Raw genomic sequence first — 12053 nt, forward strand, 5'->3', positions numbered from 1 at the left:
TCAATAGGAGGTCGTGCCTGTCCCCCACAGTGCACAACAGTCTGTAGAGTTTCGCAACCTTCAAAGCAGACATGTACAATATCTACATCAGGGCATGGAAAGATCCAATGCAGCAGTGGACCAAGCTCCCATTCATTGTCATTGATGATGCAATTTTTAGAGTGTTAGAGACATGGCCTCCCGAGTGGTGCGCCCCAGATTTAGCAGAATTGGAAAAGGCGGCAGCACATAAAAGAAAGGAGGAGGCCAAGCTGCACGTCACATCACTGGCCGAGAAGAGGTGCAACACAAAAGCAACAACAGAGGTAAGGGTAGTACGTGAGGTAGCACAGGCAACCGCGGAGTAGACAAAGGCCGCTGAAGCAGCAGCGGCAACGCAGAAAACAAGGGCCACAACAAAGTAGGTAGAGGAGGGCCAAGAATTGTTTATAGGACAAGAGGTAGAGGACACAGACCTTGGAGAAGAAGGCGCGGACCTAGGCACAACTTCCACCCAACTCAAAAGGCCGTGCGTCACAGAGAGATCGGGTCCACCGAAAATGGTCAAGGCCTCCAAATTGGCCATCGACTCGATCATGTTAACAGAAGGTGACCTCTACGACATCGGCGAGATGGTTTGCGATGTCACCAAGGAAGCGCTCCAAGAAGTCATGTCGGAGCAATAGACTGTGTTAGGGGCCCTAAGGGTGCAACTGTAGGAACTACAGGTGCAGCCCCCACAGGAAGGAACTGTAGCCACCTACATCGCAGCAGGCACATCAGCAACAAAAAAATGCTACGCGCAAGAATGGCCAATACCATAGTGCTACCGAAAGGGGCACTAGCAGTAGAGACTAAGATCGATAGAGTTGCGGTTGTCAGGATCAAGGGACTTGGCCTTAACTTGGCTGCCCTTCTGCGAGACACATTGTATCAACTGCAGGATGGAGTAACCGCAGAACTCCGCACCAGGGAGGGCTATGCGATACAGGTGCTAAGTGAGCAAAAAATCAACATCAAACAACTCAACCTGCATCGTGACGAACTGGTGTCACAGAACCAGCAGTTAGTGCAGACAGTTGATGAAGCCTGCCGACACGCCCCAGAGTTGTCCATTGTCACGGACTTGCTGACAGAAGTACAGATCCATTGTTTGGCAAGTTGAGTTCGAGACACGCGCGAGGAAACGACGTGAGTGTAGCTGGAGCTGAATCTCCAGATTGCCGAGTTGCAGCTGAAGGTGAAACCTTCCACTCCACTGGAAGTTAGAGAGTAGCGCGTTAGCACTATCCAAAAAGGGTTGAAAGAAATTGGACGGGCAATGCAGGACTGTACCGGTATGTTGGACCAAGCATTTGGCATCCTCACATCCTTGCAGGAGGACCCCAACATACAACGCCTGGAAACAGAGGCACGCAAACTTCATGAGCAGTATGACAGTGTCTGAGGAACTACGCAGACAGTCGTCCTCACTCAACTGCTCACAAAGATGCAGCAACCAAGGGCACTGATAGAGCAAGTGGATGCCGCAAGAAAGAAAGAGGCAATTCTCAAAGTGCGCGTCCAACCATGGATTGACGAGGCCTTCACCATTACGACAGATATCGAGGGCAAGCTCGCACAGATGCAGTGGCTCTACGTGTTAAGGCAAGGATCTGATCCTCACAAAGAAGCATCCGAAGAGTGCATGTAGCAGGTCCAGCAAGCCGCAGAACAATGCACTGCAGACCTCCGACCACCGCGGGACCAGTTGGATGGACTCCGTGCCAAGATTACCGCGCCAAATGAGTGACTCAGGGACAAGTCATGATGTTTGTGTTGGGGGCCTGTTGGGCATCAGATCCCCCCACAACATGTTTTTGGGTTCAAAGCCCAGGTTTTGGTCAAATGTATTGTAAGAGTCCGCGAATGGCGGGTGTAGAGAGCGAAGTATAGGTTGAGTCATAGGTTTGTCCGCCCTAAGTTTTGTAATGTAATGTAATGTCATGTCGGCCTACCCATGGTCCGTGGACCATGGGATTGTATAAATAGAGTGAGGCTCTAAGTTGTAAAGATAGCTCATCAGACATCCCTAGGGTGCGCAAACCTAGTTCTAGCACCCTCCCATACTACTTCGGGTGAAACCTCAGTCTGCGCTCCGCGGACTGTTGCTGAAAGGGCCAATAGTACTGGGATTTGTTTGGCTAAATCATCTCTGAACCTGGGTCAGGCCCATACAAGCCAACACATAGCTACAAAAATTCAACACTCCCTCTTAGCTAGTGATCTAAAATGGAGTAGATTAGTAATTCTATGCTAATTCCCCATTAAGAATATAAAAATGTGCTTGAGGTTTGTACTCCAAAATAGCAAGTAAAAACAAGAATTTTATGTGTGTTTACTTAAGTTAGTTTCATGAAAAAACTAAAACATGAAACCAAAACACTGAATGGAAGCATGCATCAATCAGTAATACGCCAACCATTGATAAAGGAGTTCACCCCTGCTGGGCTACATCTCCTTGGATCAGCTCTAAAAGCATGACCCCTTCTCATTATGCTCAAAATTCTTCAGTAATAAAGAGTACATAAGTGTGATGACAAAAATAGTGGCTAGGTTCCCCTTCATGGAAACATTCTTATGCAAATAAATCTCACTCTAAACACATGACAACCTACAATTAGTCATGAAACAATCAACAAGCTAAGGGTTCTCAAATCAATACCCCATACTCCAACTTCCACGAGCATAAAAAGTACTACAATCCACTTGAAGTAAAACAAGTCTCTTTCTCCATATGCATATATAGTAAAGAAGAAATAAAGCTACAAGACTGTTGTAATGGTTGTTGCAGAAAGCACATGGAGACTGGAAGACCCCTGCAAGGTCATCTCCACCTTCATACTCCTCCATAAGCTGAATCAACACTTTGGTTGACCAGAGCACCCATAGGCTTCACTTTTCAAAAATCATATTCAGAAGTGCTCCTTTGATCCTGAAACTTATTCCAATCAGTTTAGAACGTTAGAAAATGGCTATATAGCCTTTTTTGCATCCCATTTGGTCGAAAATTTCCTTAGTTATGACTTCTGTCAGTCTTTCCACAATTTTCTCCTCCAAATCTGGCTTAGTGCCAGTTAAATTCATTATGTGGAGTTAAATCTGGCAGGTCCTCCGAAATCAGCAGTCTCGCCATCTTCCCTGCCAATCTCGCAATAAAGGCCGAGTGGTCACATACAAAGTGGTCAGTCCGGCGGTTAAGGCGACGGTTTTGTAGCTCTGTTGCAAGTCGCAATCGACAAAGTCCAACCATCGACGGATAGTCCCAAGCCCAAACAACATGTACTCTATGATACATAGACCCGTCGGGATTATAAAACACAACATATAGCATATCACATTCGGGGACCCCATCGCAATTGTAATCGGCAGTTTCCCTCAGCGGATATCAAATTCCATACACTGCAATAGCACCAGACCTGTCGGGGTTATAAAATATAGCATATAACAATATCGGGTTTGAAAGTCCCCACATCTCAAATCGTATTCGGTGGTGGCTGGGGTGTTACTTCATGCTCCCGCTGCGATCTGGGATTGCGATTTTATCACATCACAACTGGGTTTCGTCGAGGGCCGATTCTCGTTCCACCTCAGTCTTGCGATATGTGATCGCATTGCAACCTGTCTGCATTGGAGGCCGAATTTATAATGCTTGTCCACCTTCGATTTGCAATATGTGATATCGCTAATCGTAAATCAACACTGCTTAGGGGCCGATTCTTAACCCACAACCTCTGTTTTCCCCGATATGTGATATGAGGGACCCATTGGAAACTTGCCACTTTTCGCTTCCCCATTCGCTGGGACCTTTCCCATGTCATCCATTCTTGCCACGTGTCCAAGTCAAACCTACACTTTGACTTGCTCCAACTTCTGCATACGAGCTCAGATTTGAGTGTCGTTCGCACCATTAGATTCAGAATGACGAGCTCTTTGATATGAAGCTAAGCTTATCAAGATTCTGACACTTTGATATTTTGGCAAATTTTGAGCTCTTGATCACTCTTCCCCACTGAAAAACTTTTGGTCTCCAAAAGTTTACTTTCAATTGTTCAACATTTGAAGGTATAGTTCCTTCATTTTTCCAAAATCAATCCAATTGATGTTTGAAGTGCCCTGACTTGTACTTGTCTTGGCTTTTTCTCAAGCTGAACTTAAAATATAACTTGACCAAAGAATTCAAGTTCGATGTTCTTCTCGGCTTGTCCATGTCACTATGGCCATCCACAACAACATCCTTTCCAAGAAGAATTCCAAGGTGCTCATCTGCAAATTTTTTTATCGAGGATAAGATCCTAAAAGACTCTGCCAAATGATCCAAAACAAGCCTCACATAGTGAATACTTGTATAGCTTGAGTGCTAAACACAATGGAACATACTAAATGTGTTGCAGCTAGTCATACAACAATTTTAAAATGATTTCTCAAACTACAAAAAGAAATGTAGTTTACAAATTGGAATAAACTTGACTCCAAACTTTTCCATTCAAATTGACTATCAACAAGCCAAACTAGAATTGTAATGCTTAAAGAAAACACTGTTGCGTATAAGTGATTTATTTATGAACATCAATTTTACAAGTTACCCAACTATGGGGATATGGAACTAGTGCAAACAAAATTTACAAACTTTAGTTGGACAAATAGTCTACCCATTTCTTACCCAACCAGGTAAATGAACCCTCTGTTTGAACTTTATCTTCTTCTAAAGCTGCTTCAGGGATGGTCACATCTTGTGCCACTTTTTCTATTGTCGCTTCCTCTTATGGTTCTTGCATGATTTTCTTGCGCTTACCAGGAAGAAGTTGTGGAAACAATTTCCAACACTTCTCGACCCAATTTCCATTGATATTGCAGTGAGTACAAAAATTATTTTGACCTCTTCTTGGCTCACTTGCCTTTAACCTTGGATGAGATTTTCTCTTTTCGGTCTCAACTCCATTAGACATAAACATCTTCTTGATGAATTCTTTCATTTTATCTCACTTACCTACACAATGGTTAGTTGAAAGGAAAAAGGTGCATGGAAACATATTACTCAACACATTATTCAAATTTGCGTGTTGTTTTCCATTATGAACAACATTCGAATTAACAGAACGGATATACCTCTGTTTGTTTTTTTCCCGTGGAAAAAGTCATAATTTTATTCATAAGATAGAATTACATTTTGTAGATGTTGAAAGCATATGCAGAAGATCTGTTCCGGTTTTCACGGAAACCAAAAGGTAAAATAAATAATAAATGAAATAATTATTCTTTTCTCCCTTTCTTTTTCTCCACCTTTCGCCATCCTCCAATGTTGGGGGTAGTAGTTACAATGGATAGCTAATTTTCTGTTATAGTTGTGGGAGAGTCCTTGTTCGACTCAGATCCTTCTGATCCATGAGTTCTCTTGTTGCCATATATTTCCTTTCCTGTTCGCTGGGAACCTTGTTGCTGCAAAGGGTTACTGTGGGCTTCCTCTTCTTTTAGTGTGTTGTTCTAAACAATATGTTCACCTTCTTCTACTTGGTATTCTATTATCTCTGCTGTGTCTTCTTCCTTCACCAATGGCTCTGTATGTTGCCATCCTTTAGGCTTCCTCTGTTGCTGCTTGTTCCATTTGGGGGTGTTTCTTGCTTGTGGACATGCACTGAGCAGGTGGCCTGTTTGTAGACATCCACGACATCAAAACATTGTGTTTTCATAATCTAGGGGTTGCATCCACTGTGTATTGTTGAAATTCAGTGTTATACTTTCTGGTAGTCCTTGGCTGAGATCTACTTCAATAAAAATTCTGGCAAAAGTAAATATTCCCTTTATGAGTCTGTCACTGTCCATCTTTAGAATTTTCCCCAAGGTGTTTCCTATAGCGATTAGAACTATATGGTGCCATAAATGTATAGGGAGGTTATTAAACCTAACCCAGACTGGCATCTTTGATACCACCATTGTGTTGGTGTCGAACTCTGGAAACCATGGGGTGGTGAAGAGCCCAGCACTGCCCCAGAACCATGGCCCCTGGTTGAGGATATGGTCTTTTTCTTGTTCTATATTGAATCTTACTATAAAAAAATCCTTTGGGGCATAAGTAAATTTCGTAGTTTGTTGTCCATGTAGTATGTATCCATTGGTGCAAAATGACAGATCTGGGCCAAAAACCATTAAATCTGCAGATAACTGCGTGGGTATGTAGATCTGAGTATATAGTATTTACCTCAGGTATTTCAATTGTGAGAGCAGGATTCTCATGTTTTGTTCTATGATGTAGGGCCCGAGAAGTTTAGAGGCAATTGTAGGATTGGTCTATGCTTTCCCTTTACCCTTGACTGCATCTTTGAAGGAGCCTGTGTTCTTTGAGCTAGTTCCAGAACATCCACCCCGCAAACGGAGATTGATGATGATGGTCAAGTTTGTGGTTATGTTGTAATCTTGAAGGGTATAATTATCCTGTAAACTGTGTCCCATAAAGATTAGATTTTTCTCATGCGTTGGTATGCCAAGGAGGCTATGTATTTTAAGTCTCAGAATCTGGATCCTGCAGCCCTTCCAGAGCCTTAGGTAGTAATTCCTTCCTTCCGGTGTTTTGATGAAAATATGTGTAAGATCCGTCACTATAGGGCATGTATCCCACTGTGAATGACCTCTATCTGTTGCCCAGGACATCCTGTTCTGTAATGCTAGATCTTGGCTGTTCAACTTGCCTTTTAGATCTTATTTTGCATTTTGCGCCTATGAGTCAGGATAAGGTATTGTCTCGACGCTTGTTTCCCCCAGATCTGAACGTTCAATGGGCTGTTCAGTCCTCTGAGTACCTGATCTATTAGATCGTTGATAGATTTGAGGATATTATCACCTTCCTAGGTGTGATAGGTTGGCCCGAATCCATACAATACCCATGCAAGAACAACAAAGCCAGAATCAGGTTTATGTATAAAAAATAAGAGGAGTATGCTGTTCCTTACCTCTGGATCTATTGCGTATAGGCTTCTAGATCCAGTGCTATAAATACCATAGATCCCTTGACCATGTGCCTGAACTGACACAGATACGGTGTTTGCAGAAACCCTCACCATCACTTTCGTGTATGCTTCATAGTTATTGCCATCGTTTCTTCCGCTGCGAGCCAGATCTTCTTTAATAGAGGCTCCACCCTTCTTAGGCAGGAGAATATTGTGAATATTTGGCAATACTCCACCAATATCAATAGTTACAGTCTCCAAAAGCTTACTGAGCTCCTCATCGTTTCTAACGGCCAACTGAATGTGGCGAGGCACAACTCTTGTCTTCTTGTTATCTCTGGCCGCATTACCTGCCAATTCTAAAACCTCGGCAACAAGATATTCAAGTACGGTCGCAAGATAACTGGAACACCCCCTCCTACTCTCTCAACATACTTTCCGACCTTAATACTTTTCGACCTTTAAAAGCCTGGCAATACGTCCCACTGGAAACTGAAGTCCAGCCTTCGAGCTTCGCGAGACAGACTTCTTTCCCTCCGCAGACTTTCCACGACCTACCATTTGAGATTCCAACACGCGACCTTGCTTTTGAAGCTCCCTTGACACTGGATTCAACCCCGATATACCTCTGTTTGTTGTCCTTTGGCTTATGCTGTTTGCGTGAGGAACTTGCGTGGTAAGAATAATTTAGCTTCCCTTCTTCTTCAACTTCTTCATCTCTCTTTGGAGATGCTTTGCACTTCGAGTCCTCCTTACACTTGAGGAACTAAGAGGGAACCAATTCTGGATGCAAATCCCAAAATCTTACCTCCTCATGTCCTCTCTTACGGCAAAAGGAACACGATACCCATGAGCTGTCGCTAGAAGACCATTCTTATTTTGCAACATAGCCTAAGCCTTCATATTTAGGCCTCTCCTTGGCCTCAATTTGATTTTTAATGCCTTGCTGGTTTACTCCAAGGCCTCCTCCTTTGTAACCCATCTTGGTCAAGAGCTAAGAAATCCTTTCTAAAAGCCTTCACATCCTCTAACATTCTTGCAGTGTCTCCTCCTTGAGACATGCTTTGCTTGAAGCTTCTACTACATTTTGAGGTATAAATTGGTGGTAGAGATTGTAAAGATCTTTCTCTCCTTTCCAAAACCTTCTCCTCAATGAGCTTCAAAACACATTCACTTGCAAACAACAGTAAATTCCTCCTTGCACAAAGAAAACCTAAGCTATGATACCAACTTGATCTGAAATGGAGAAAAATAGTAATGCTGTGCTAATTCCCCATTAAGAATATAAAAATGTGCTTGAGGTTTGTACTCCAAAATAGCAAGTAAAAACATGAATTTTATGTGTGTTTACTTAAGTTAGTTTCATGAAAAAAACTTAAAACATGAGACCAAAACACTGAATGGAAACATACATCAATCAATAATACACTAGCCACTAATAAAGGAGTTCACCCCTCATGGGCTACATCTCCTTGGATCAGCTCTAAAGGCATGACCCCTTCTCATTATGCTTAAAATTCTTCAGTAATAAAGAGTACAAAAGTGTGCTGACAAAAAGAGTGGCTAGTTTCCCCTTCAAGGAAACATTCTTCTGCAAAAAACTCTCACTCTAAACACATGACAAACTACAACTAGTCATGAAACAATAAGCAAGCTAAGGGTTCTCAAATCAAGACCCCATACTCCAATTTCCACGAGCATAAACAATACTACAATCCACTTGAAGTACTTAAACATGTCTCTTTCTCCATACACATATAGAGCAAAGTAGAAATAAAGCTACATCACTGTTGTAATGGCTGATGCAGAAAGCACATGGAGGCTAGAAGACCCTTGTAAGATCGTCTCCACCTTTATACTCCTCCATAAACTAAATCAAAACTCTGGTTGACCAGAGCGCCCATAGGCTTCACTTTTCAAAATCATATTCAGAAGTGCTCCTTTGATCCTGAAACCTGTTCCAATCAGTTTAGGATGTCAAAAAATGGCTATCTAGCCTCTTTTTGCATCCCATTTGGTTGAAAATTGCCTTTGTTATGACTTATATCAGTCTTTCCACATTTTTCTCCTCCAAATATGGCTTACTACTAGTTAAATTATTATCTGGAGTTAATTCTGGCAGTTCTACCATCTTCCCTTCCTATCTCGCAATAAAGGCAGAGTGGTCACATACAAAGTGGTCAGTCTGACAGTTAAGGCGACGGTTCCCCAGCTCTATCGCAAGTCACAATTGGTGAAGTCCAACCATCGACGGATAGTCCCAAGCCCAAATAATAGGCACTCTACGATACACAGACCCGCCGGGATTATAAAACACAACATATAGCATATCGCATCCGGGGACCCCATTGCAATCACAATCGATACTTTCCCTATGCATATATAAAAGTCCATACACTGCGATAGCAGCAGACCCGTCGGGGTTATAAAATACAGTGTATGACAATATCGTGTCCGAAAGTCCCCCATCGCAAATTGCAAATGGTAGCGGCTGGGGTGTTACTTCATACTCCCACTGCGAACTGTGATTGCAATTTTGTCGCATCGCAACCGGGATTTGCTGGGGGCCGATTCTCGTTCCTCCTCCGCCTTGCGATATGCGATTGCGATCGCATCGCAACCTGTCTGCGCCAGAGGCCGATTCTGTAACGCTCGTTCACCTCTCATTTGTGATATGCGATATTGCTAATCGCAAATCAACACTGCTTAGGGGCCGATTCTTAACTCACGACCTCTATTTTCCTTGATATGTGATATGTGGGACCTAATAGTAACCTGCCACTTGGCGCTTCCCCATTCGCTAGGACCTTTTTCACGTCATCCATTCCTACCACATGTCCAAGTCAAACCTGAACTTTGACTTTCTCTAACTTTTGCATACAAGCTCGGAATTAAGTGTCGTTCTCACTATTAGATTCAGAACGATAAGCTATTCGGTCTGAAGCTAATCTTATCAAGATTCTGACACTGTGATCTTTTGGCAAATTTTTAGCTCTTGATCAGCAAGGGAGGTATTCATAATTACTAGAAGATTTTCTTCTTGTGAACAAATCATCACCATAATTGGGTCACAAATGTGACACATGGTAATCCAATAACATCAATCATATACCATAATCAGGTCAAATAGCTTTAACACATGGTAACTCAACAACATCATCATGATACCATCATTCGGGTCAGTACCTCAGACTTATGGTATCTCCTCACCATAATACGGGTCAGTACATTAGACATGTTGTAGCCATTTTTCATTTTGTTGCTTTCAAAAAAGAAAATACCAAAAAAATATATATGTAAAAAAAAGGTGTATAGGGACTCATATAGGCAATGTATTGTTAAATTCCATCCATAGAACTTTTTGTGTTATATGGTAGGTGTAAGCCTAACATTTTAGGCATAAATATTTATAAAATGGAACATGGTTATGTGAACAATTTGAAGGGCGGGCCACCACACACATGTGCACGACGACGGAGAGTTAAAATTCGCACATATTGCAAGCATATCAACGCAATATTAGATCAAATTTCACCCACAACTAAACTTAACGACATAAGAAGGTTGAAGATTATGCAGGGAGGAGCCCTCGAGAGGTTGTATCTCGAAACAACCATTTGGGAGATCTACATTCAAATCTTCCTTGCCATCTCCTAAAGGGAAACTATCTATCAACCTAAGATCCCTCGAGGGAAGTAAGAGGTCTCTACGTAAACCATGTATGACAGTAAATGAGAATGTAGAAAGCGAACCAGCTTACGCACCTCATGTCACCATTCCCTTCCACCTCACCTTTCCACATGACTCTTGACCACATTCATATTTTCATTTTCCCTCCATGTTGTGAAACAAAACCCATTTAGCCCATCATTTACTTCATTTCTAAACACAATTCACTCTCGCTCCCCGTTCAGGTTTGCAACATCCTCCCCTTGAATATCCAGGTAACAACATTCACCAATCCTCTTTACTTTTAATTCAAGAACAAAGTGCTGAAATGGCCAAGAACACTACTCTTGCTGCGTCGACTACAAATATTCATTTAATGGATATGAAGAGGGACATCTTTGACCTTGTTTGTTCCTTGAATCTTATGGAAATCTGCTAGAACCTTTTCATCAATGAAATCGAGTCAAAGGACCCTTTTCTAGTAGTAAAGTCTAGTCTCTATGTTGCCATTATGCCCAATACTTATCCTTTCCCAGAGTTTATTAATTCGTTGACTTCTTCTCTATACCCTCAAAGAAATTTCGTGATGGATTCTTTAGGAGAGAATATTTTACAGGTCACTTCTCAATTGATTCATCAAGCCCCAGACTTCTGAGAGTTGGAAAATTACACCACATTTACAAATGTTTCTCTCCTAGGCACTTATCAATCCATTTTCGAAGAGGATAGGAGAAAATTATTTGAAATCATTTTGCTTCCAAACTCTACTCTTCCTCCAACAATCACTGAATTTCCTGCAACCCTATTTTCACACACTGCTCGACCACTACTTTTGGTTATTGTGGGTATTTTGGGAAGAGATGATACAAATACCATCGATCATGAAGATTCGAGGTTTTTCCATGTAATGGTGCATCCAGACTATTGTCAGCGATGGATCTTAAGAGGAATTAATTGAGATTATCTCTTACTCATCCAGTTTCTCAAACTATTTCATCGGCAAAGATTTTAAGATAATAAATTTATCTATGGATACTAAATACATTCCTCTGCATGGTAAGATCAATTTGCATAGACATATAGGTGAATTGATATATAATGAACTTGGGAAGACTTCTATGGCAGCTAGTAAGCAAAAAACTCTTAAAAAATGTGATATATCGACTTAAACAAGAGAAGGAAAATTTCAAAGCCATGCACACCAAAATGAAGAATTTAAAAAGTCAATCATGAAATTGGGGGTGAATCCTAAAGACAAAACAACAATCCAAGATTTGTAACAAAAAATAGAATCAAAAGTTCAATCATTGAGAAAGAAGTTGAAGATTCCTGTTGTAGGACATGTCTAGACACCTGAACTGGTCCAGGTGGAGAAATAAAAAAATATTGACAAAAAAGTTGTTGGATAGAAATTTGTCATGT

The 12053-nt window shown here is 41.7% G+C and overlaps 1 pseudogene; it reads right to left on the bottom strand.

The window, feature by feature from the left end:
- Positions 1 to 6860: 6860 nt before the first annotated feature.
- Positions 6861 to 7523, bottom strand: LOC149250919 (histone H2A.6 pseudogene; annotated as a pseudogene).
- Positions 7524 to 12053: the final 4530 nt, after the last annotated feature.

The sequence above is a fragment of the Pinus tabuliformis genome, chromosome 7 (genome assembly GCF_031772625.1).
Source record: "Pinus tabuliformis cultivar Carrire ecotype Pingquan chromosome 7, CPIR1, whole genome shotgun sequence".
NCBI classification, from domain to species: Eukaryota; Viridiplantae; Streptophyta; class Pinopsida; order Pinales; family Pinaceae; genus Pinus; species Pinus tabuliformis.